Consider the following 21882-nt stretch of genomic DNA (forward strand, 5'->3'; position numbering starts at 1 on the left):
AACTTTGGAGGTAAAGGAGGTTGTAGAGGTGGTGAAGGAGAGAGTTGGTGAAGAAAAATTTAATATTCTAAATGCCGACTTCACTAAAGAGGAGGTTTTCCAAGCCTTGCACTAGATGCACCACACAAAGGTACTCAGCCCCGATGGAATGCCGGGACTTTTTTATCAAAAGATGTGGAAGGTCGTGGGAGAGGATGTCACGGGAACGGTCCTAAGAATCTTGAATGAAGGGGCAGACCCGAAACCCTTGTACTATACACACACATGCATGATTCCAAAGGTGGAGAAACCAAAACACACAAGAGTTTAGGCCTATTTCTTTGTGCAATGTGGAGCTAAAAATAGCAACCAAGACAATGGCAACTAGGATGAAACTCATTCTCCCCCAGATTATTAGGGAGAACTAATGTGAGGATTTATACCGGTTCGGAATTCTACAAAATAATTTCGTTGTTAGTATAGTCCAAACCAATAGTCAATCCTCAAATCAAATTAAATTTGGTTTTGTCACAAGTACAAATCCTAATAAAAATTAACCGAAGTATTTAGACTCTGGGTCATCTCACAAGGAATTGCAATGAAGTGGTCAATTATTGGCTATGAGAGAACAAAGGGGGTTTGATTTGATAAGAAGAGCAATAACATAAATGACAAGGAAAGTAAATCAAGCAAGCAATTAAAGAAAGCAATTAATAAAGAGAGACATTCATGGCAAAGATTGAGATCATAGGCTTTCTATCCTAGTCATACAATGATTAACTCATCTTATTTAGTCAACTCCAAAAAATGAAAGAAGGTATCATGTTATCTTCACATAGGGAGAATGTCAAACAAGACTAGTCAATCACGTCACAATAATAAACAAGAATTTATCTTATTTCATCATCTCCAATGTTGGAAGAAGGTGTAAGTTATCTTCCATGAGAGAAAGTCAAACAAGACTAGTTAATCTCAATCTAAAAATCCTAACCAACTTACTAATTGAATTAGAAAGGGATTAGAGTTAATGGAAATAATATTAACTAACAACTCTAGATCGCCAACATGAGTTGAGTATTCATGACTCAAGATCACCCAATTTCTCTTTCCAAACCAAGAATACTCAATATCTACTCTAACATCCAACCAAGCATTTTGTCAAACACTTGGAGGGCATAAATGGAGAGCATAGTAAAAGTGCAAGGAAAGATAAATCTACCAACTACTAATTGCAAGAAAAGTAAATCAACAACTCAAATCATCAATAAAAGAACATCAAACTTCAAATTTCACTAAATGTAAACCAAATCCAACATGAGTTCATTAACATAAAAGAGACATGAAAGTAAAATTAACATCACAAGCTAAGAGAATTAAGGTGTAGAAGCAAGAATTCATAAAGGAAACAAGATGAAAACATGAAATTGGACCTAGATCTAAGAGAAATTAACCTAACCCTAACCTAATTCTAGAGAGAAGAGGGAGCTTCTCTCTCTAGAAAACTAACTAAAGGCTCATCATGTCTAACTAAGTGCTCCCCCTTTGCTCAAGCTTCAATTCTGCATGAAATACCCTCAGAAACGAGTTGGATTTGGGCCTGGGCAGCTCAGAAATCGCCCCCAGCGATTTCACTTTAAGTGGGTCACGTGCCGAGCGTCACGCGTGCGCGTGGCTTGAAAAATCTCCAATGCACACGTACGTGTGTATGACGCGTGCGCGTGGCCCTCAATTCTCCAAAAGCTCATTTCTTCATGAATTCTCCCTTTTGCATGATTTTCTCTTCAATTCTTCCATCCAATACTTGCCTTATGAACCTGAAATCACTCAACAAACACATTAAGGCATCGAATGGATTTAAAGTGAATTAAAATCACCAATTTTAGGGCCTAAAAAGTATGTTTTTACACTTAAGCACAATTTAAGGGAGAATTACAAAACCATGCTATTTCATTGAATAAATATGGGAAAAGGTGACAAAATCCCCCAAAATAAGCACAAGATAAACCACAAAATTGAGGTTTATTAAACCTCCCCACACTTAAACCAAGCATGTCCTCATGCTAAAATCAAGAAAGAAACAAAGGGTATCAACATTTATTTAATGCAAACTAACTACATGCAACTTATCTATATGCAATTTATCTATATGCAATCTATCTACATGAATGCATCTACTTGGTCAAAACAAATCAATTTCCAAGGATACATGCACAAGTACAAGGGCTAAAGCAATAGCAATCAAAGCAAACCCACAATTGAATTGAATCATTGAAAGATTTTACAAACTTGCAAGAAAAGATGATCATGGGTGGAAACATGTAATTGAGCGATCGAACCCTCACCGGATGTGTATCCGCTCTAGTCACTCAAGTGTATGGGGTTGATTCACTCAATTCTCCCCTAATCATGCTTTTTAAGATTTGTTTTTCATCTAACAATCAACAATTATTTCATGCATGCATACAAATATCATGAGGACTTTTCCATAGGTTGTAATGGGGCTAGGGTCAAGGTAGGATGCATATGGTCAAATGGGCTTGAAATTTGAATCTTTGATTAACATAAGCTTCCCACCCAACCTATATAACAACCTATACAATTCTAAACAAACCTAACTACCCATTCTTCACTTTTTTTTCATACACTCATGCGTTCTCTTTTGATCACCACACATATGTATTGATTATTATTGAACTTCACTTTGGGGCATTTTTGTCCCCTTTTTATTGCTTTTCTTTTTCTTTCTTTTCTATTTCTATTTTATATATATATATATATATATATATATATATATATATATATATATATATATTATTTTTTTCTTTTCAAACTAAAATATATACAAGAACATCAATGCATATGGTTTACACATGATTAATACATGAGTATGTACCCAATTCCCAAGATTTTCAACACAAATACAAAATATACTTTTATCTCTACCCAATATTCTCAACTCTCCCAAAATCAAATGATAAACACTCTCACTAGCCTAAGCTAATCAAAGATCCAAATTAAGGACATTTATTGTTTTTTGCTTTAGGCTTGTAATGTGCTAAAATTAAGAACAAATGGGTTAAGCATAGGCTCAAAATTGGCTAACAATGGAAGATAAAAGGTAGGCTATTTGGGTAAGTGAGCTATTTGAACAATGGCCTCAATCATGTAAATGCATGTATACACAGAATAATGGACATAAAGAATCAAACAAATAAAAGATTACAATCATAGGAAGAGAATAATGCACACAAGAATGAAAATAAGTGGTTATATGATGTAACCACACAATTAGACTCAAATCTCACATGCTTGTGTTCTTATCTCAAAAATCATGTTCCACAATATGTAGTTCAAGAAAGTTCTTAAAAAAAATTTTCAATCAATTGGGGTGCCCTATAGATAAAAATCCTTGGAGAATCTCATTATTTGACTAAGCTTATTATATACATATGCAAAATAAGAAAATGCAATTAAAAATCCTAAAATGAAATGCAAAGTGTTGGGATTAGAAACTTGTCACCCAAAAGTGAAGCGCCGAATGGTCGGACGACCTCCCCACAAATAAAAGTTTGCACCATCCTCGGTGCACTCAAAGATGAGCAAGGGGGTACGGCGACTTTCCGAGTTGCCACCTTCAGCTGGTGAGTCAACCGGTGCTGCGTGTTCTTCCTTCCGCTTTCATTTTTGCTTGTGGTGCATTAGTCATGAAAAATAGAAAATAGCACCGTAAGATAAGAGAGTAAAAAGCAAGGAAGCGTAAATTGTTGGAAGGAGGTACATCACTAGAATGAAGTGAGTGAATTAGTGTGACATTGATGAAAGATAGGTGTGTAAGTTCTAGGATGCATGCGGTCTAGAACGCACACTAGCATAAAGAGAACTATGTCACAATTACATAAAAAGGGACATGCACTTCACTCATCCTAATGTGCTTGAGATGCTTTAAACTTGTAGGATAAGACAACCAAACAAGCAATAAAGAAGCATGAAAGCATTCAAGCCAAAAGTCAAGCAATTGTGAAATTGGATAATGAATGGACATTGATTGATGTGTAAGTTAACTTAGTGAACAAAGTGGTATATGAAACTTACACAACAATCAATTATACATATTGAAGTTGTTGCAACACCTAAGTGACATAGAGGTGGAAGACATGGATGCTATGGAACTTAGAAAAAGAGATATAAGAGTTAAAATCAATCACATAGCAAGCATGATCCACAAAGCTAAGAAAGCTCAAAAATATGTCACTTAGGTAAGCTTTCGATCCGATTTCACAATTCCCAAAATCTCAATGCATGGAATAGGTGAGGTAAATAAGGCTCAATCATGAATAAGCAACACCTAAAAACAATGCATTGACAATGTACAATTTTCTAACAATAGATGATGAATGCATGGTGGCCAAAACATGTGATTCAAAGAGTTAAGATGCATGAAGGCAATGTAACAAGTACTTGGTATTCAAGGACATTAAACGTGAAAAGTTCCGAACCAAGTAACCAAATATAACCTCAACAAAGAAATCCAACAATGACGATTAACAACAATGATGTTAAACTAACATCCTATTAGTAATAAGCAGCAGTAAAACAGTAAACAAGATTAGTAATCCAACACTTATAATGAAAAATAAAAATTAGACAAAAATTAAACTAACTAACTACTAAAAGAAATGGTGTTATATGGTGTTTGGTAGTGTTGGATGATGTTTGAAGGATGGAAAGAAAAGAAGAGAAGAGAGAAGAGGGAAAGAAATGGAAAGAAGAGAAGAAAAGAAGATGGTTGATGCAGGGCAGGCCACGCGTGCGCGTGGAATGGTGAAATCGGCGCGACGCGTACGCGTGCGGCACACGTGCGCATCGATGGGTTATTGCGAGAGCGACGCCTACGCGTGAGGTGCGCGTACGCGTGACCAGATTTGCGCGAAAGGCATAGTGCGCGCGCGCTGCAAGCACAACTCTCGGGAAAAAGGCTTGGGGGTGAAAATATGCAATTCACGTGTACGCGTGCATGACGCGTGTGCGTGGATGGTTGAAAATACTTGGGTCACACGTACGCGTGGAGTGCGCGTACGCGTGGGTGGTGCTCTGTTTTTTTTTCAAAATTTTTTCATGTTTTTGCACCAAACCAAGCATTCCAAACCTCCAAACAGCTACCAAAACATCATAAAACCTTATTTAACCTACTAGACTCCCAAATAAACTTAAGTAACTAAACAAAACATGAAATTAATCCTAAATTACCAATATTTACAAAGAGGAAAAAGGAAAGATGTTACCATGGTGGGGTGTCTCCCACCTAACACTTTTGTTTATTATCTTTAAGTTGGACTTATGGGGAGCTCCTCATCAAGGTGGCTTGTGCTTGAATCCATCCTTGAACATCCACCAATGCTTGGACTTCCATTGTGCTTCTTCATTCAAGGATAATAACTCCAAGCTTTGATGGAGTTCTTCACAAACCATGGGCTCCCAAAGTTGATCCATACCTTGTAATCCTGGATCCCATACTTTGTTTTCACACCCGTCTTCAAGTTGATCACATTGGTTCCCTTCGGGTGGTAGAATAGCCGAATTCTCATGAAGGCACCAAACAATCCTCCTAGACCCATTCAATTGAGCACTAAACCAATCCATGCTCCTCAATTTTGAGCTTCCAACCATAATGAGCCTAGATTTACAACACCAACCACTAAACATCCTCCTCTTACGCTTAATTCCACAATGCGCCCTAAGTTGGCCGTCAGTTTCAAGCAAACCATATTCGAGTGGGATAATAAGGCTAAGAGTTAGAAGTTTTACCCACTCAAATAGAAGATTAGATGGAAACCTAGGTGGAGGAGTTCCCAACAGTCTTGACAAAGCACGATCCACTCCCGTCCATCCTCTTCTAGAGGCGTCCACCACTTGGCAAGGTTCTTCAAGCTCTACCTCTTGCCAAGCTTCCTCAAGTTCACATTCTTCTTCACCAAATTCTTCTATCTCTTCCCATCACTCAAATCATAAATAGGAAGTTTAGTGAAATCTACCCCCTCATCAATCCCAAGCATAGTGGGGAAGGACTCATCAAGCTCAAAAGGATCATATATTGATGCGGAATCATCATATATAGAAGGGCCTATTACTTGAGACACTTCTTCCAATTCTTCAATCACATTGTGCCTTGGAGGTTGTGCACTCTCCTCCTCAACATCAACTTTAAACTCCATGGAAGAAGGCTTTTCAACTTGAGATTCCTCTATGTACTCAACATATCCTAAGTACCCAACCACTACTTCCTTTTGTTCAATGTTCTCTACCTCCTCCTCTTGTTGTACTTCTTGCTTTAACTCCTCTTCTTCACCTTGGAGCTCCAAAATCACCTCTCCACTAAGCTCTTTGGTTGCTTCTCCACATTCAACAATGGGAGTGCCTTGATCGCATAGGCTTAGGCGGGATGAGACCATGTTGCTAACGGCTTCCGCTATGATAGCCATCTTGGCTTCTAGCTCCTTAAACTGCTTTTTCGTCCACTCTTGTTGCCTTAGGACATGAGATTCAAGATCCCTTAGTTCTAGCATAGAGGCTTCATCGGAGGGCAGTGGTGGAAGAGAGGGTTCATTGTTTGAGGAGAAGGTGTTGTAATTGGAAGGTGGTTCATATTGGTGAAATTCTTGAGGTGGTATATGAGAAAATTGTAGTTCATGGGAGTATTGGTGTTGGAATGGTGGTGGCTCTAGATATGGTTCATATGGTGGTTGGTATGGTGTATATAGGCTAGGGTCATATGGAGGTGAATGGTGGTATGAGGCTTGTGAGTATGGTTGTTGAGGCTGAGGAGGGGGTTCATATGTATATGATGGTTGTGGTTGACCATCACAATAAGGGTCATCACATACATTAGATTGGAATGCATTAGGATTTGGATTATACCCATAAGAGTTCGAAGAGTAGTCATGTTGGGGTGGTGCTTGAACGGCTCGGATGGCATAAAATGCCTTTTGGTCCTTGCGCATCTCCGTGAGGAGAGTAGTCATATCCCCAAGCACTCTTGTCAAACCTTGATCTCCAAATCCTTGACGCATGCTATCATTAAAGCTTCCATCTCCTACAACATAGTTTGAACCAAACTCATAGCCAAAGTGATGAGAATTCATGGTGATAAGAGAAAATAAAAACAAAAGCTAAAAATAAACAAAGAAACCAAATTCTAAAACTAGCAAAAACTATCAAACAACCCAAAAATCAAGCTATTCACAATATATACAATAGCCAATAACATAGCACCATTTTAACTGCCCGGTAACGGCGCCATTAATTTGATGTGAGGATTTATACCGGTTCGAAATTCCACAAAATAATTCCGTTGTTATTATAGTCCAAACCAATAGTCAATCCTCAAATCAAATTAAATTTGGTTTTGTCACAAGTACAAACCCCAATGAAAATTAACCGAGGTATTTAGACTCCGGGTCGTCTCACAAAGAATTGCAATGAAGTGGTCAATTATTGGCTATGAGAGAACAAAGGGGTTTGATTTGATAAGAGGAGCAATAAAATAAATGACAAGAAAAATAAATCAAGCAAGCAATTAAAGAAAGCAATTAATAAAGAGAGACATTCATGGCAAAGATTGAGATCATAGGCTTTCTATCTTAGTCATACAATGATTAACTCATCTTATTTAGTCAACTCCAACAAATGGAAGAAGGTATCATGTTATCTTCACATAGGGAGAATGTCAAACAAGACTAGTCAATTACGTCACAATAATAAACAAGAATTTATCTTATTTCATCATCTCCAATGTTGGAAGAAGGTGTAAGTTATCTTCCATGAGAGAATGTCAAACAAGACTAGTTAATCTCAATCCAAAAATCCTAACCAACTTACTAATTGAATTAGCAAGAGATTAGAGTCATTGGAAATAATATTAACTAACAACTCTAGATCGCCAACATGAGTTAGGTATTCATGACTCAAGATCATCCAATTTCTCTTTCCAAGCCAAGAATGCTCAAGATCTACTCTAACATCCAACCAAACATTTTGTCAAACACTTGGAGGGCATAAATGGAGAGCATAGTAAAATTGCAAGGAAAGATAAATCTACCAACTACCAATTGCAAGAAAAGTAAATCAACAACTCAAATCATCAATAAAAGAACATCAAACTTCAAATTTCACTAAATGTAAACCAAATCCAACATGAGTTCATTAACATAAAAGAGACATGAAAGTAAAATTAACATCACAAACTAAGAGAATGAAGGTGTAGAAGCAAGAATTCATAAAGGAAACAAGATGAAAACATGAAATTGGACCTAGATCTAAGAAAAATTAATCTAATCTTAACCTAATTCTAGAGAGAAGAAGGAGCTTCTCTCTCTAAAAAACTAACTAAAGGCTCACCATGACTAACTAAGTGCTCCCCATTTGCTCAAGCTTCAATTCTGCATAAAATACCCTTAGAAACGAGTTGGATTTGGGCCTGGGCAGCTCAGAAATCGCCCCCAGCAATTTTACTTTAAGTGGGTCACGTGCCGAGCGTCACGCATGCGCGTGCTTGACGCGTGTGCGTCGATGGCAAAAATCCCTACTCACGCGTACGCATGCTTGACGCGTGCGCATGGCCCTCAATTCTCCAAAACCTCATTTCTTCTTGAATTCTCCCTTTTGCATGATTTTCTCTTCAATTCTTCCATCCAATACTTGCCTTATGAACCTGAAATCACTTAACAAACACATCAAGGCATCGAATGGATTTAAAGTGAATTAAAATCACCAATTTTAGGGACTAAAAAGCATGTTTTTACACTTAAGCACAATTTAAGGGAGAATTACAAAACCATGCTATTTCATTGAATAAATATGGGAAAAGGTGACAAAGTTTTCCAAAATAAGCACAAGATAAACCACAAAATTGGAGTTTATCATGAACCAGAGTGCTTTTGTTCCCAGGAGGTTGATAATGGATAATGGTTTAGTGGCTTTCGACATCTTCCACTACATGAAGAAGAAGGTGACTGGCGAAAAAGGATATATCGGGATGAAGCTAGATATGGAGAAAGCTTATAATAGGAATGAATAGGAGTTCCTAAGGGAGGTTCTACGAGCTATGGGGTTCCCGGAGAGATGGACCCAAACAATCTGGAATTGCATCAGCACGACGTCCTTTTCCATTTTCATAAATGGCAGACCTAGCAAACCATTCCAACCCTCAAAAGGATTAAGACAGAAGGATCTGTTATCCTCTTATCTATTCATATTCTGTGCTGAGGTTTTATCAGGAATCTTGATGAAGGCACAGAACAGCAAGATCATACAGGGAATAAGGATAGCTAGAGATAGCCTAGAAATTAATCATCTTTTCTTCGTAGATGACAGTATACTGTTCACTAGAGCACTAAACCAAGCTATTCAGGCAGTTAAGAAATATTTAATTTTTTTTATCAAAGTGCGTCGGGACAATAGATAAACCTTGAGAAGTCGGAGTTATCATTTAGCCGAAATATAACAACTAACAGATAGATGATCATTCAAGATTGGGTAGGGATAAAGGCTATAGAAAGATACTCAAAGTACCTTGGACTATCAACCTTTGTTGGGAGATCGAAGAAACAAGTTTTTGACTATGTCCAAGAGCGAGTTTGGAAGAAATTAAAAGGCTGGAAGGAGAAGCCGTCATCAAGAGCAGGGAAAGAGGTGTTCATAAAGTCAGTGGCTCAAGCGATCCCAACGTACATAATATGTTATTTCAAACTACCGACAAGCCAATGTCAGCACATCGGATCAATGATAAACAGATTTTACTGGAGATCAAAAAGTGGAGAGTGGAAGATACACTAAGTTAAGTGGGATAAGCTATGCAAGCCAAAGCAATATGGGGCTTAGGATTCAGAGACATTAAGGTTTTCAACACGGCTCTCTTGGCAAAACAAGGTTGGAGATTAATGAAGAATCCAAATTCCCTGGTTGCCAGGATTATTGAGGGAAAATACTATAGGAGAAAAAACTTTTTGAACTCAGACTTAGGCTTCTCACCAAGTTATACTTGGATAAGTATATAGCAAGCCAAAGGTGTAGTGGAAAAAGGATGATACTTGAGGATAGGAGATGGCGGAAATGTGAGGATATGAAGGGACCTAGCTACTCAAATAGAATGGCTCGAAGCCATGTGTATCAATTAAGCTCTTGCAATTTTGTATCAATTACAGCCATAAATAAATTAACATGGTAATGATGCTCCACTGAAATTTGGTCAACAATTTTGCGAGTTCGGCCTCTTCTAAGAATATGAAATGCATTCATATCAGGAACTTCAACTTCCTATTTCTCACAAAATAATATAACTTCTTTTATGAAAGTCTCCCAACTTGATTCTCTCATTCTTTGGATTAAAGTCTTGGTAGTAGAAACCAAGGTTAAAGCATTCAATAATATGTCTTGATTTTTTTGTTGTGAAGCTTGACAAAGATCATGACTAGCTTCCAAAATATTTCTCATCAAATGTAAAACAAAGACGAATTCAAAGGATGTGATAGCATCATAAGTATCACTAGCATCACCACGAGTGGAGAAATTACCTTCTTCGGTATTTTTTTCAAGAACTTCACAAGTAGCATCAAACATGCATAGCAAGCTATGAATAGAATTCAAATGAGACTCCCATCTAGTATCTCCAGCTCTTTGCAAAGTACCAATTTGATTAAGTCCACTACCTGTGCCAATTTGATCATTGGCAATTAAGTTTGCAACATTATTTGCTTGAGCAACCCTTAATTGATAATATGACGTTTAGGAGAAACAGTCACAACATTCACAATTAGTGTAAGTTTTAAAAAGAATTGATGAACATAGCAAACTTCTTTGGCTGCAGAAATAATTGCTAATTGTAATCAATGAGCAAGACAATGAATATAATAAGCAAAAGGACAATCTTTAAAAAATAGAGCTTGCAATCTATTCCATTCACCATGCATATTACGAGAAGATTATGTACCCTTGTCCCCTAAGATTTTGGACATCAAGATTATGACGAGAAGAACTGATGAAATTTCTGTTTTTAATGTCAAAGAACATGTATCAGAAACATGTATAAGATCAAAAAATCTTTCTTGAACACAACTGTGCTTATCTACAAATCTCAAAGCCACAGACATTTATTCTCGCTTTGACTCATCTCTTGCTTCATCAATAATTATACAAAATTTAGAATCACCAATTTCTTCTCGAATTGTTGCACACACTTTTCTAGCAAAGATATGCAATATATCTTTTTGAACATCGGGAGATATATATTGAGCATTTTCAGGAATATTTTCAAGGACAACATTATTAACATTCTAATTGCAGGAAGCTAAAAGCTTAATTAACTCAATAAAATTTTTCCTATTCAAAGATCCAGAACTTTCATCGTCGCCTCTAAATGTACATGCTTAAAATGCAAGCCATCGAATAGCATTAATAAATGTCTTCAACCTTAAACAGTTATTTGCAATAGTTTCATCACTATGCCTATCAAGAAATTTGTCTATATGCTTAGATTGAGCCATTAAATCATCACAAGATTTCGCATATAAATTTTGGGGAGAATTAAGAATAAACCCTTGTGACATACAAATGCACAATTCACCCCATTGTTTACTTTCTTCCAATTACTAAATCCTAACTCTGAAAATACATTTTTCCATCATTGCGAGCACCATAATATTTACCAAACAAGTAGCAAGGCAAACAATAAGCAGCATCTTTTTCTGGTGAATATTCTAACCAACTTGAAAATTTTTTAAACAAGAAGATTGAAAATATTGACGGTGATTGCTATTATCAGAAGCTAGATAGCTAATATTTGTTGGTTGGTATGGCCCAGCTATTATGTATACTCTACGAATCTTATCACGTTCATTGACATTATACTGCCAAATTGGACGTCGCTTTCCTGGATCCCTTTCTAGTAAAGAGATATCAACATCTCTTTCTAATCTTCGTACTTTGACTTCATGTTGATGTGTATTTTGAGTAAGATTAGAGAGCTCACTTACTTAAACTTCTTGTGAAATGAGATTAGAGGGTTGACTTGTTTGAACTCTAATATTATCAGTAACTTTTCTCTTAAAAATTGCATCAATTTTACTTTGCTTTCTCATCATAAAATGTTCTAGTTTTTTTTTACCTAAAAAAAAAGAACTCAAATAATTATATACTCACATGAATTAACAAAGTCTAAGTATTTTTTATTAATTAAACATTAATAACGATATTTTTTTTACTAAGTCACTATCAATTTCACTAAAAAAAGAAATAAAAAAATAAGAGAGAATAAATCTTAAAAATGGGTCAGCAATTTATCTATGTAAATACAAAAAAATAAAATTGTATTATTTTATAATAAAAAATATACTTTGTTAATTAATAATTTTATATAATTATATAAGAGAAGTGAAAATTAGAATGAGTATCTTTGCTTTAATTGATATGATTGAAAACTTCAATGGACACTGGACAGTGGCAATGAGGGCGCCACGTGACTCGTGAAGCTATGGCTTCAAAAATCAAAAGTATATGGACGGTCAATGAGTCATAGAACATGAAACTTGAAGAAAGAGAATGTAGTTTTAGGGATTTAAAAATTTTTAAAAACCGTTATTTTTATTTGGGTTGGGTTGGATTGGGCTTCTTACTACTATTTTTTAAAAAAAGTTGAGGGCCCAGGCCTCTACTCCCCCCCCCCCATATATCTGTCCCTGCCCGAATACATTGGAAGCTGAAATTGGAAAGCAATTAGAGAAATTTTTTACCATTTGAATTTCATTAGATTATTGAAATCTCTATTCCTATAATAGAACAATCAGACGTTTACATATGGAAGAAGGCTAGGGATGAAAATTTGAGAGTCAAAATTACATATCATGATATTAAAGCACATAATCAAAACCATTTAGCCAGTCCAGAAACAGACAGAGGGGAGGTGAATACCTAGAAAGAAGTGTGGAAGATAAAAGCTCTACCAAGAGTTCTTAATTTTCTGTGACGTCTACTCCAAAGATCTCTAAAAAAGAAGAAACCTTTCAAGGAGAGGTATAGCAGGAAATCCGACGTGCACAAGGTGCTGGAGCCATGAGGAAACTGAATCCCACTTGGCTGGAGACTGCTCCTTTGCTCGAAGATTTTGGTTTACATCCCCTTTTTATTTGAGGAGCGAAGCATCAAAGAGTCAGAACTTGAAGACGTGGGTAATTGAGATGATGCAAAGGCTCTAGGAAAAGGAGAGGTCTCTCTTTAGCTTCCTCCTGAATCAGCTATGGAAAAGCGAGAAATCTATTAGTTTTTGAAGGAATTGAGCCACAAATTGATGAAGAAATTGGAAAGGCATGGAAGAATTGAGAGAATTTTTGGAAAGCACAATTAATTGAAGAGAAGGAGATAAGACCACATTCTAACCTGCTGGCAAAATCAAGAAGCAGATGGAATATCCCACCAAACTCCCTATTCAAAATAAATGTTGATGCAGCAGTTAGGAAGAGTGATCATAGAGTAATTGGAGCGATAGTGAGAGACTCTTTGGGCCTCATCTTAGCTGCAACTACATGGCCCATCCCTTTCAGCGTACAGGCCCATGAAGCAGAAGCATTGGCTGCGTATTTAGGAATGAATTTTGCAAAAGATTGTTGCTTCACAGATGTCATTTTAGAGTGCGATAATCTAGACGATGTGAACGCTTTGAAATAAGGTAAAGTCAATGGAACCTGTTTTGACTTTTTCATCACTGATACATTATCCTTGTTAAGAGACTTTAGAGTAATTAATTTTAGTCATGTAAAGAGAGAAAAAAAATATGGTAGCACATGAACTTGCACAAATAGCCCTTATTAATTTTTATCAAGTGTGGATAAAAGAGGCCCCACATCATGTTTAGACTTTGGCTATGCTGGATATTTTACCAAGCATTGAATGAAACAAACTTTCCTGTTAAAAAAAATTATTTTGAAGAAGGGTAAACGATAAACCTATCATAATCGTCTCACATTTTAAAAAATGACGACAAAAATAATTTCTTATTTTAATAAGAATAAAAATAATTTTAAAATTAAAATATTAAAAATGCAATAAAAATCATAAAAAATAATTATTTTCTTATTTTCTTATTTGTAAAAATTATTCTCTAGATTTTTTTCTTTTTGGAAAAATATTCTTGGTCATTAACCAAAAAAATTACAAAAAAATTATTAAGCATACATTCACAAATTTTAGAAATAAAAATATCTCATTTTTCTAATTATACTTACAAAAAATTACATCAAAATTTAATCTCTAAAATATTTTTTGAAAATATATATTTAATATTAGTATTTTTGTCATGTTTTAAAATATTTTTAAGACATTTTTGTCATTAATAAAAATAAAAATTATTTATATCAGCATTTTCGAAAATCAATAACGATCATAGTAAGTTACACTTTGAATAATTAAAAATAAATTTAAATTTATGAACTAATTATTCAAAGTTATTAACTCATTTCTTAGTGTAATTTTTCTCCTGTTTTTTGTTCACATATAGGAATAATATTATGTTTAACTTTTTCGAAGGTAATTAAAGTGTTTATACTTTATAATAAGGTTGTGAGAATCAGATTGATAGTGAACTAATCAAGTGATAAGTTCAATAGTTCAATCAGAATTAAACTGTGATTAAATCAATTTAATTAAATATAAAATAAAATTATTAAAAAAATAAATATAAAATTTTATAATTTTACATAATAATTTATCTATAATTTATCATTAGAAATTCATAAACATATTAAGCATCAAAGTTTATGACTAAAAAAAATTAAGGCAGCAATAACACAAAACAAAGCACAATAACAATTAACTGAAAAAATAGCAAAGTAAGAAGCCAAGAATATAACAAAATTGAACAATTAAAAATAAAACTAAAGAAAAAAAAAACAACCTTCCACAATTCCATAACACAGCAGCTGAGCAACTATCAACAAAATGTGTTGTCAAAGTGGCATACATTGTGAAATAGGGTGCAGAGGAATTAAAGCATTATATGAATTAAAATTAGGCGAAGCTTGGTTCTTTCATTTAATTTTTCTCATTCTTCATGTATATATAACACATTTAGATTACTCTTGAAGTAATTGACATTATGTTAAATTAGCCTACTTATATTTAGATGCACGACAAAACTTCCTATGTTAACCAAAACAACTTGGATAGAGCGAAATTTGATAAGACCTAAAAAATGCAGATATCTTAAAATGTAGCTAAAGCATATTGAGGCGGAATACAAGTTAGAATTGGCAACAGATATAACAATAGAAGATGCTCGTCCATGATAGGCAACCTACAAAATAGGTTTTAGATTCTTTTAGTTACAAAAATATTTTTCTCTTAGCTGATCTGGAAAAGGCTTCCACTTCAAATGAAGATATCAATTTTCTAAGAGAGCATTCTACGACCCCCGAAATATGAAGCTGCAATTTTAGTATGGTGCAAAGATAAAAAGAAGTTAGTGTAATCTCCAATCTGAACAGGAAGAAGCAATTCCACAGCACAATAAGTCAAGAACACAACAAAACTGAACAATTAAATAAAACTAAACAAAAAGAAAGCACTAAAGAAGCAAGAACAACTTTCCACAGTTTCACAACACAACAGTTGAGCAACAATCAGCAAAATATGCTATCAAAACTCAAAATGGAAAAAAAAAGGTGTATCTAACAGAGGCGAGCAAGGCTAAGCTCGATGGAGGGACAGCGAGATTGGAGGCAGCATGGCAGAGGGTGAAATTGAGGCTTCAAGAGGATAATGGCGTAGCAGGGGGACGGCGTCGGCTACAGAAGAGAAAGACAAAGGAGGCTCTGTTAGGAAGAAGAATAACAATAACGGGGATGAGGCAAGTAAGGATGATACTCAAACCCAAAATGATGAAGAATTAGTTAGAGAGGAAAATGCATGAGAGAGAACTGTAAATACAAAACAAGGCTTGGAGGCTATGTATTCTTCCCTTTCTGTCAAATTCTGCTCCTTACTTCTCTTTGAATTCCTTCTTTCTTGGTAAATCAGCTTCTGCAATGCTTGTGGATAGTCTTGGACCAATTCTCTCACTTCTTCACAAGTTCTCAATACCTGACTTACTAGAAATTTATATTCCATTATAGTTTAGGAAAATTATCCAGTGTTCCCGCGTACGGATTTGGAACTCTAATGTTCTGCGTACGAATAAGTTTTCCACTTAAGGTTTGTCGTTTTCTAAGGTTGGAATAGACGAAAATGACCCATCTTAATAATCTGTTTTTCGAAAATGACCAACTTAAATAGGTAATGGATGAAGCTTGCCATAAGATTTAATGATTTATGGCTGACAGTATTTTAAATTGGAATACACGAATAATAATGAAAGAAGCTACACAGAGGCAGGCATGGATTCGACAACAAGTATGAGGGAATATTTACCCCACTGTATATTTTTTTTTAAATAAATAGTTATTTATAATATATTTTTATTTTAAATTTTAAATAATTTCACTGTAAATAAATTAAATTCAATTGGTCAAATTCTGTAATTTATTTTTTTTATTATTTTAATTATTATTTAACCTAATCAAATTTAGTTATTGGGTCATCGTTTTTTTATTTCCTTAAATCTTTTTTTATTTTTATATTTTCAACTTTTTTTTTCTATTCTTTATCTAATAGTCATCTTTTTTTCATCAAAAGATAAATTTTAAATTCTTCATATTTTTTATATAACTCTCTATGACTCTATGTATCTTCCAATTTTATTGTTTCTCTGATCTTGTTAAAATTTTCAATTACAAATTTTAATTCAAACAATTATAATTTAGATATTAATCTAATGTTTTATTTTTTTCATGATTTTATATATTTTATTTTATTCTCAATTTATTCATCTTTATTACTTGTTTTATATCTTTTGTTCTATTATATGTACTTATATTGCATATAAAATTTTAAAATAAATTGATTAATTTACAAATTTAGAATATATTTTTTATTTTTAGAAATAGTAATAAAAAATATTTAAATTACAATACATAATTAACAGATACATAAAATCTTTTATCTAATATTATATCAAAATTAAATTATTTAAAAATTAAATAACAAATTTAATTATTTAAAAAAAATTGTAAATTATATTTTTATTATTTTATATAAACATACTTTTTATATACAAATTTAATTTTTTTTAGTATTTATATATAATTCTAGTTTTAAATTATAAATACTAATGTATTATTAGCCACTAATATACTAATTGATTCAGTCTTTTATCCTTAGCCGCTACGTTACTCCCACTCACGTCTTCATCAAACAAAACTACGCTTATTTTTAACTATATACCTTTGAATTTGAATTTTAATTATATTACCATTTAAAAAAAATTTAGCTCAGATCTTTAAAATAAATGCAATACCAACAATTATAATTCACATGTATATAATTACAAAATCTCAACTTAATTTAATCTAATACAAATAACAGTATTTATATTATTCTATTCTTTATATATGATGTTCATGTATTTACACACTCAAAATTTTAGTATAACTTATAATTAAATAGCTTATTTTTGTTAAACATTGGATTTTTAATTATCGAATAATCATGAAATGTATGTCTTTGTATTTGAAATTTCTTTAAAGCTGAATTAAGTACTTATTATTCGTCCCACTACAATAATACGAGTACGTTACTTTTATTCGATTAAATTATATCGTTAATTTAAATTATATTAATTTACATATTTAATATAAATTTTCGTACCTTTCATGTTTTAAATTATATGCATAAAAAAAATTAAAAAAAATAAAAACCAAACTAATACAATATCGTCGTGTTAAACAATTTTTCATATATCTTCAATAATTTTAAAATTTTAAATTGTTAATTTTAAAATTTTAAAAAATTATTTGTTATATTTTTTACCAAATCATATATTCAATTAACCTAACAAGTAAAATAACCGGCACACTACCATTTGGCTCGGCTTACCCTCGACTACAGCTTCAGGATACTCCCCCTCCACCAATGCAATTTTCAATAATATTGGACAAATTTGACATTCTCTATCAATATGTACAGCAGAACTTTTGCACCTGTTACTAGTCCATCCTGCACTTTCTTCCTATGTTTTCCACAAAAGAAAGCAACCCTTCAATCAACGCCAATCGAATATTTTAAATTAAATCTGTAAGGCCATAAAGCTTATAACACTGCTGTTCTGTGAAAGTACACTGTCACACCTGAACACCTTCCTATAGTTTATGTTATTTGGTTCTGTTCCTTTAACTTTAGACATTTACTCCTTCCTTGATTAGTTCAATGTGATTTTACGCTTCTAGACACACTCTGGCCGAGGAGAGGAGTTCTGCCATGAAAAAAGTGCCTGCTACGGCTGCTAGCCTGCCATGAGAGTGAACTGAATCTATGAATCATGTATCGGTTTAGGGTTGTTTAGTCCACTCAGAGTGAGAGAAAATCTTGAAAAAATTAAATGATATCGTTTTTATGTGTGAGATCCAGAACTGATCACTCTAAAAATTAGACCAATTCACCAGTTAATCGTTGATTCTCTAAATTGATTTTTTGTCAGGCGATTCTTGAAATTATCCAAATCGGCTACAAGACTAGCTCCCAATTAATCCAATCAAATCTATCGGTCAAGTTGGATTTTTAAAACCATGGTTTATAATATAATTTTTCACAAATTAAACTGAAACTGTTTTAAATAATTATAAATAATTTAGAAACTACACCAAATCATTTCCTCACGTAGCAAACCACTCAAACCAGACATTAAGTTACAAAAGTAAAACCAATTTAAATTAGGCTATTTTTTATTTAAATAAAAATATATTATTTACCCAAATAAATCAAATTATTAAAATTTTATCAATATATACATTCTGATGCATTTTCGCAGGCTGAAAATGTAAAAATTAAAAGAGTGAATACCCCATCCGGCCCCTGACAATTATCTCGAAAGGACAACGAGGCCCCCAAGAAAAAAAAAACACCCAATCCGGCCCCTGATAATTTTTTTTAAGGACTGATTAGCCCCTGTGCCAAAAAAAATAACATTAATTTTTTTTTGGCACAGGGGCCTCGTTGTCCTTTCGAAGTAATTGTCAGGGGCCGGGTTGGAGTTTTTTTTTTTTGTCAGGGGCCGGGTTGAGGTTTTTTTTTTGTCAGGGGCCTCGTTGTCTTTCGAGGTAATTGTCAGGGGCTGATTTGGGTTTTATTCAAATTAAAATGACATGATTTTCGTTAGTACTAACAACGAAAACAAGATAGAACAAATGGTACATTTTTACACGTACTAACAGCGAAATGAAATAACTTTCCCCTACTAGGAATATACATGGGTCGGGTAAAGTCGAATTTATTTTGATCCAGATTCGATCTTAAATAATGGTCGGGTCTATTTTTGAAACTCTTATCCAGTTCTAAATATGGTAAAATCATACTATTTTCGGGTCACACTAAAATTGGGTGTAAACCGGTGAAGTCCACGTCTTGATAAACTTTATGTCAAAAAAATTATGATGCACTTAGTTATAAAGGAGAAGAAAACATACTTGTTACGAGAAGTTGATATCCATATTTGAATTTAAATTTGTCCATAAATTCTAATTTCATGCTTCTTTGATCTATTTTCTAATTCAACAAGTATGATTAAAAACAAAACAATAAACTTATAATTAATATAACATAATATTAAAATTAATTAAAAACGTATATATTTTTTTAATCCCCTTAAGATGTATATAGGTAGAGTAAAGTCGGATTCGCCTTGATCCAGAGTCAATCTTAAATAATGACATGATTTATTTTTAAGACTCTTATCCACACACCAAATTAATTGCTAAAACGTTTAGACCCGGCCCGGTCCTTCGAGTCATGTACACCCCTACATTTTCAGATTCATTGTCAGCAAAAACGAAACTCCTTAAATTTTAAAATACAAACATCTATGTATAGATAGAGTAAAGTATTCTATGGAACTCTCACAGAGAGCTTCATTTAAGGGAATTACAAAACAATTTATAGATTTGTCTCAACCTATTATTTTATATTTACTCATTGTAACAGCTTTTCAGTACCAATCATCACTACCCTAGTCTTCAGCGTAAAAGCTTTCACTCTATACAGCAATTGTTGGAAGCAAGATCATACCGGCGAATATAACTCGGCAAGATAACCTACGGCTCAATTTGAGTGTGAATCGTTGGAATATTTGCAGAATTGCAATCCCTATACAATAAAAAATAGAGTTAATAGTCAATTTCATCCCCGAAAGTGTCCTCGATCTCCATTTTCGTCCCCGAAAGTCAAAATTAATCAAAAACGTCCTCGAAAGATACCGGCGTTGATCACGTTCGTCCTTCCGTCTTCTCGGTTGATGAGATGGCAAACGGCCGCTTACGTGGCACGTTAACTGCCAAGTTGGCAGTAAAGCAGGACGACGTCATTTTGGTTGAGTGAGGCAGAAGCGTTGAAACGTCGCCGTATTGTGTTCTGAAGAGGTTTTGAAACGTTGCGATGCCTTACCCTTGTCTCATATCAACCATCGCTCTGTCTTTCGCTCCAAAAGGTGTCATCTCCCACAAGGTATACCCTAAGTGTGGAACCGAAGCTCTGTACCACCCTGACAAGGATCGTTAGTGCTGCTAGACGATTACAGTGGAAAGGCTTTGGCCGTTGAATGCAGAGTAGATGTTATACTGGAGCAGCGTTGCTAGTAAAAGAAGGCATTGAGACATTGAGAGGTAAGGATTGAACTCATAATATCATTTCTTACTTATTCTGTGATGTGGTGTATTGTTACTATGGTGGTGTTAGTGTTCGTCTGATTTAGGGTTTATTAGTGTTGTTTTAGCATTTTCGTGTATGAGATTGTGTTAGTTTGTATGGCTCTGTGACAGTAGTCAGTGATGTTTGAATTTAGTGATGGTTCTGTTGCATGTTTTTTTTTTTGGGGATAAAGGTTGATTGGTCCCAACTGGGTGTACTAGGTGGTGATTGATACAGAGCAGTTGTTGCTGGTCATGTTTGTTTATGCTGTTTTGGTGTTTGTTATTGTAGATGGAGGGTCCTCCCATGACGTTTGTTTTTCACCATGGTGGGTTGTTTAGGACGGGTGAGGATGGAGACATGGTTTATGAACCTGATAACACAGAGGTATTGATGGGTGTTGAGGGAGACACACTTGATGTGTTTTTTGTTAGGGGTTACTATAAGGAGCTGGGATACATTGAGGCTGGCAATTGTTGGTGGAAAGTTCCTGGAGTTCCAATTCCATCTGGGTTGAAGAAGTTGGTGATAGATGCTGACTTGATTGCAATGTACAAGGATTGTAGGAGGAACCACAATTTGATCAACCTATACTTTGAGGACTGCATCTCACAGCCCTGTGTAGTGGACAACATAGGGGAAGGTGTAGCTCTTCTGGAAGCAGGAACTAGTAAGAAGAAGAAGTTCAGTTCCCAGGCCAAGATGCACCACTCCCAACCTGTGAAAACTCCCACAATGAACCACCCTCAGCCAAAGAAACCAACCTATGAGCCCACTAAGGCAGCCTCACAGCCCAGTAGGCCCAAAGCTCAGCCCAGTAAGCCCAATTCTCAGCCCACGAAGCCAGCCTCACAGCCCAATAAGCCCAAGAAGCCTTATTCTCAGCCCACCAAACCAACACATCAGGCCTTAAAGACCACCTCTCAGCCCATAAAGACTCCCTTGCAGTCAACAAAACTCCACCCTCAACAAACCAAAACCAACAATCAGGGGAAGACAGTCCCACATCATTCCAAAATATCCTCTCAACCAGCCAAAAACCCAGAAAGTAATAAGAAGAAAGGAAATACCAGTGCATGTAGAGTAACA

At 34.5% G+C, this 21882-nt stretch overlaps 1 long non-coding RNA gene across 1 annotated transcript; it reads right to left on the minus strand.

The window, feature by feature from the left end:
- Nucleotides 1-12744: 12744 nt before the first annotated feature.
- Nucleotides 12745-15628, minus strand: LOC112772627 (uncharacterized). The gene is made up of 2 exons (XR_003187588.3): nt 13405-15628; nt 12745-13262 (listed from the first exon to the last, which is right to left on the minus strand). It is a non-coding gene; the product is annotated as an uncharacterized lncRNA (long non-coding RNA).
- Nucleotides 15629-21882: the final 6254 nt, after the last annotated feature.

This window comes from Arachis hypogaea, chromosome 18, assembly GCF_003086295.3.
Source record: "Arachis hypogaea cultivar Tifrunner chromosome 18, arahy.Tifrunner.gnm2.J5K5, whole genome shotgun sequence".
Taxonomy (NCBI): Eukaryota; Viridiplantae; Streptophyta; class Magnoliopsida; order Fabales; family Fabaceae; genus Arachis; species Arachis hypogaea.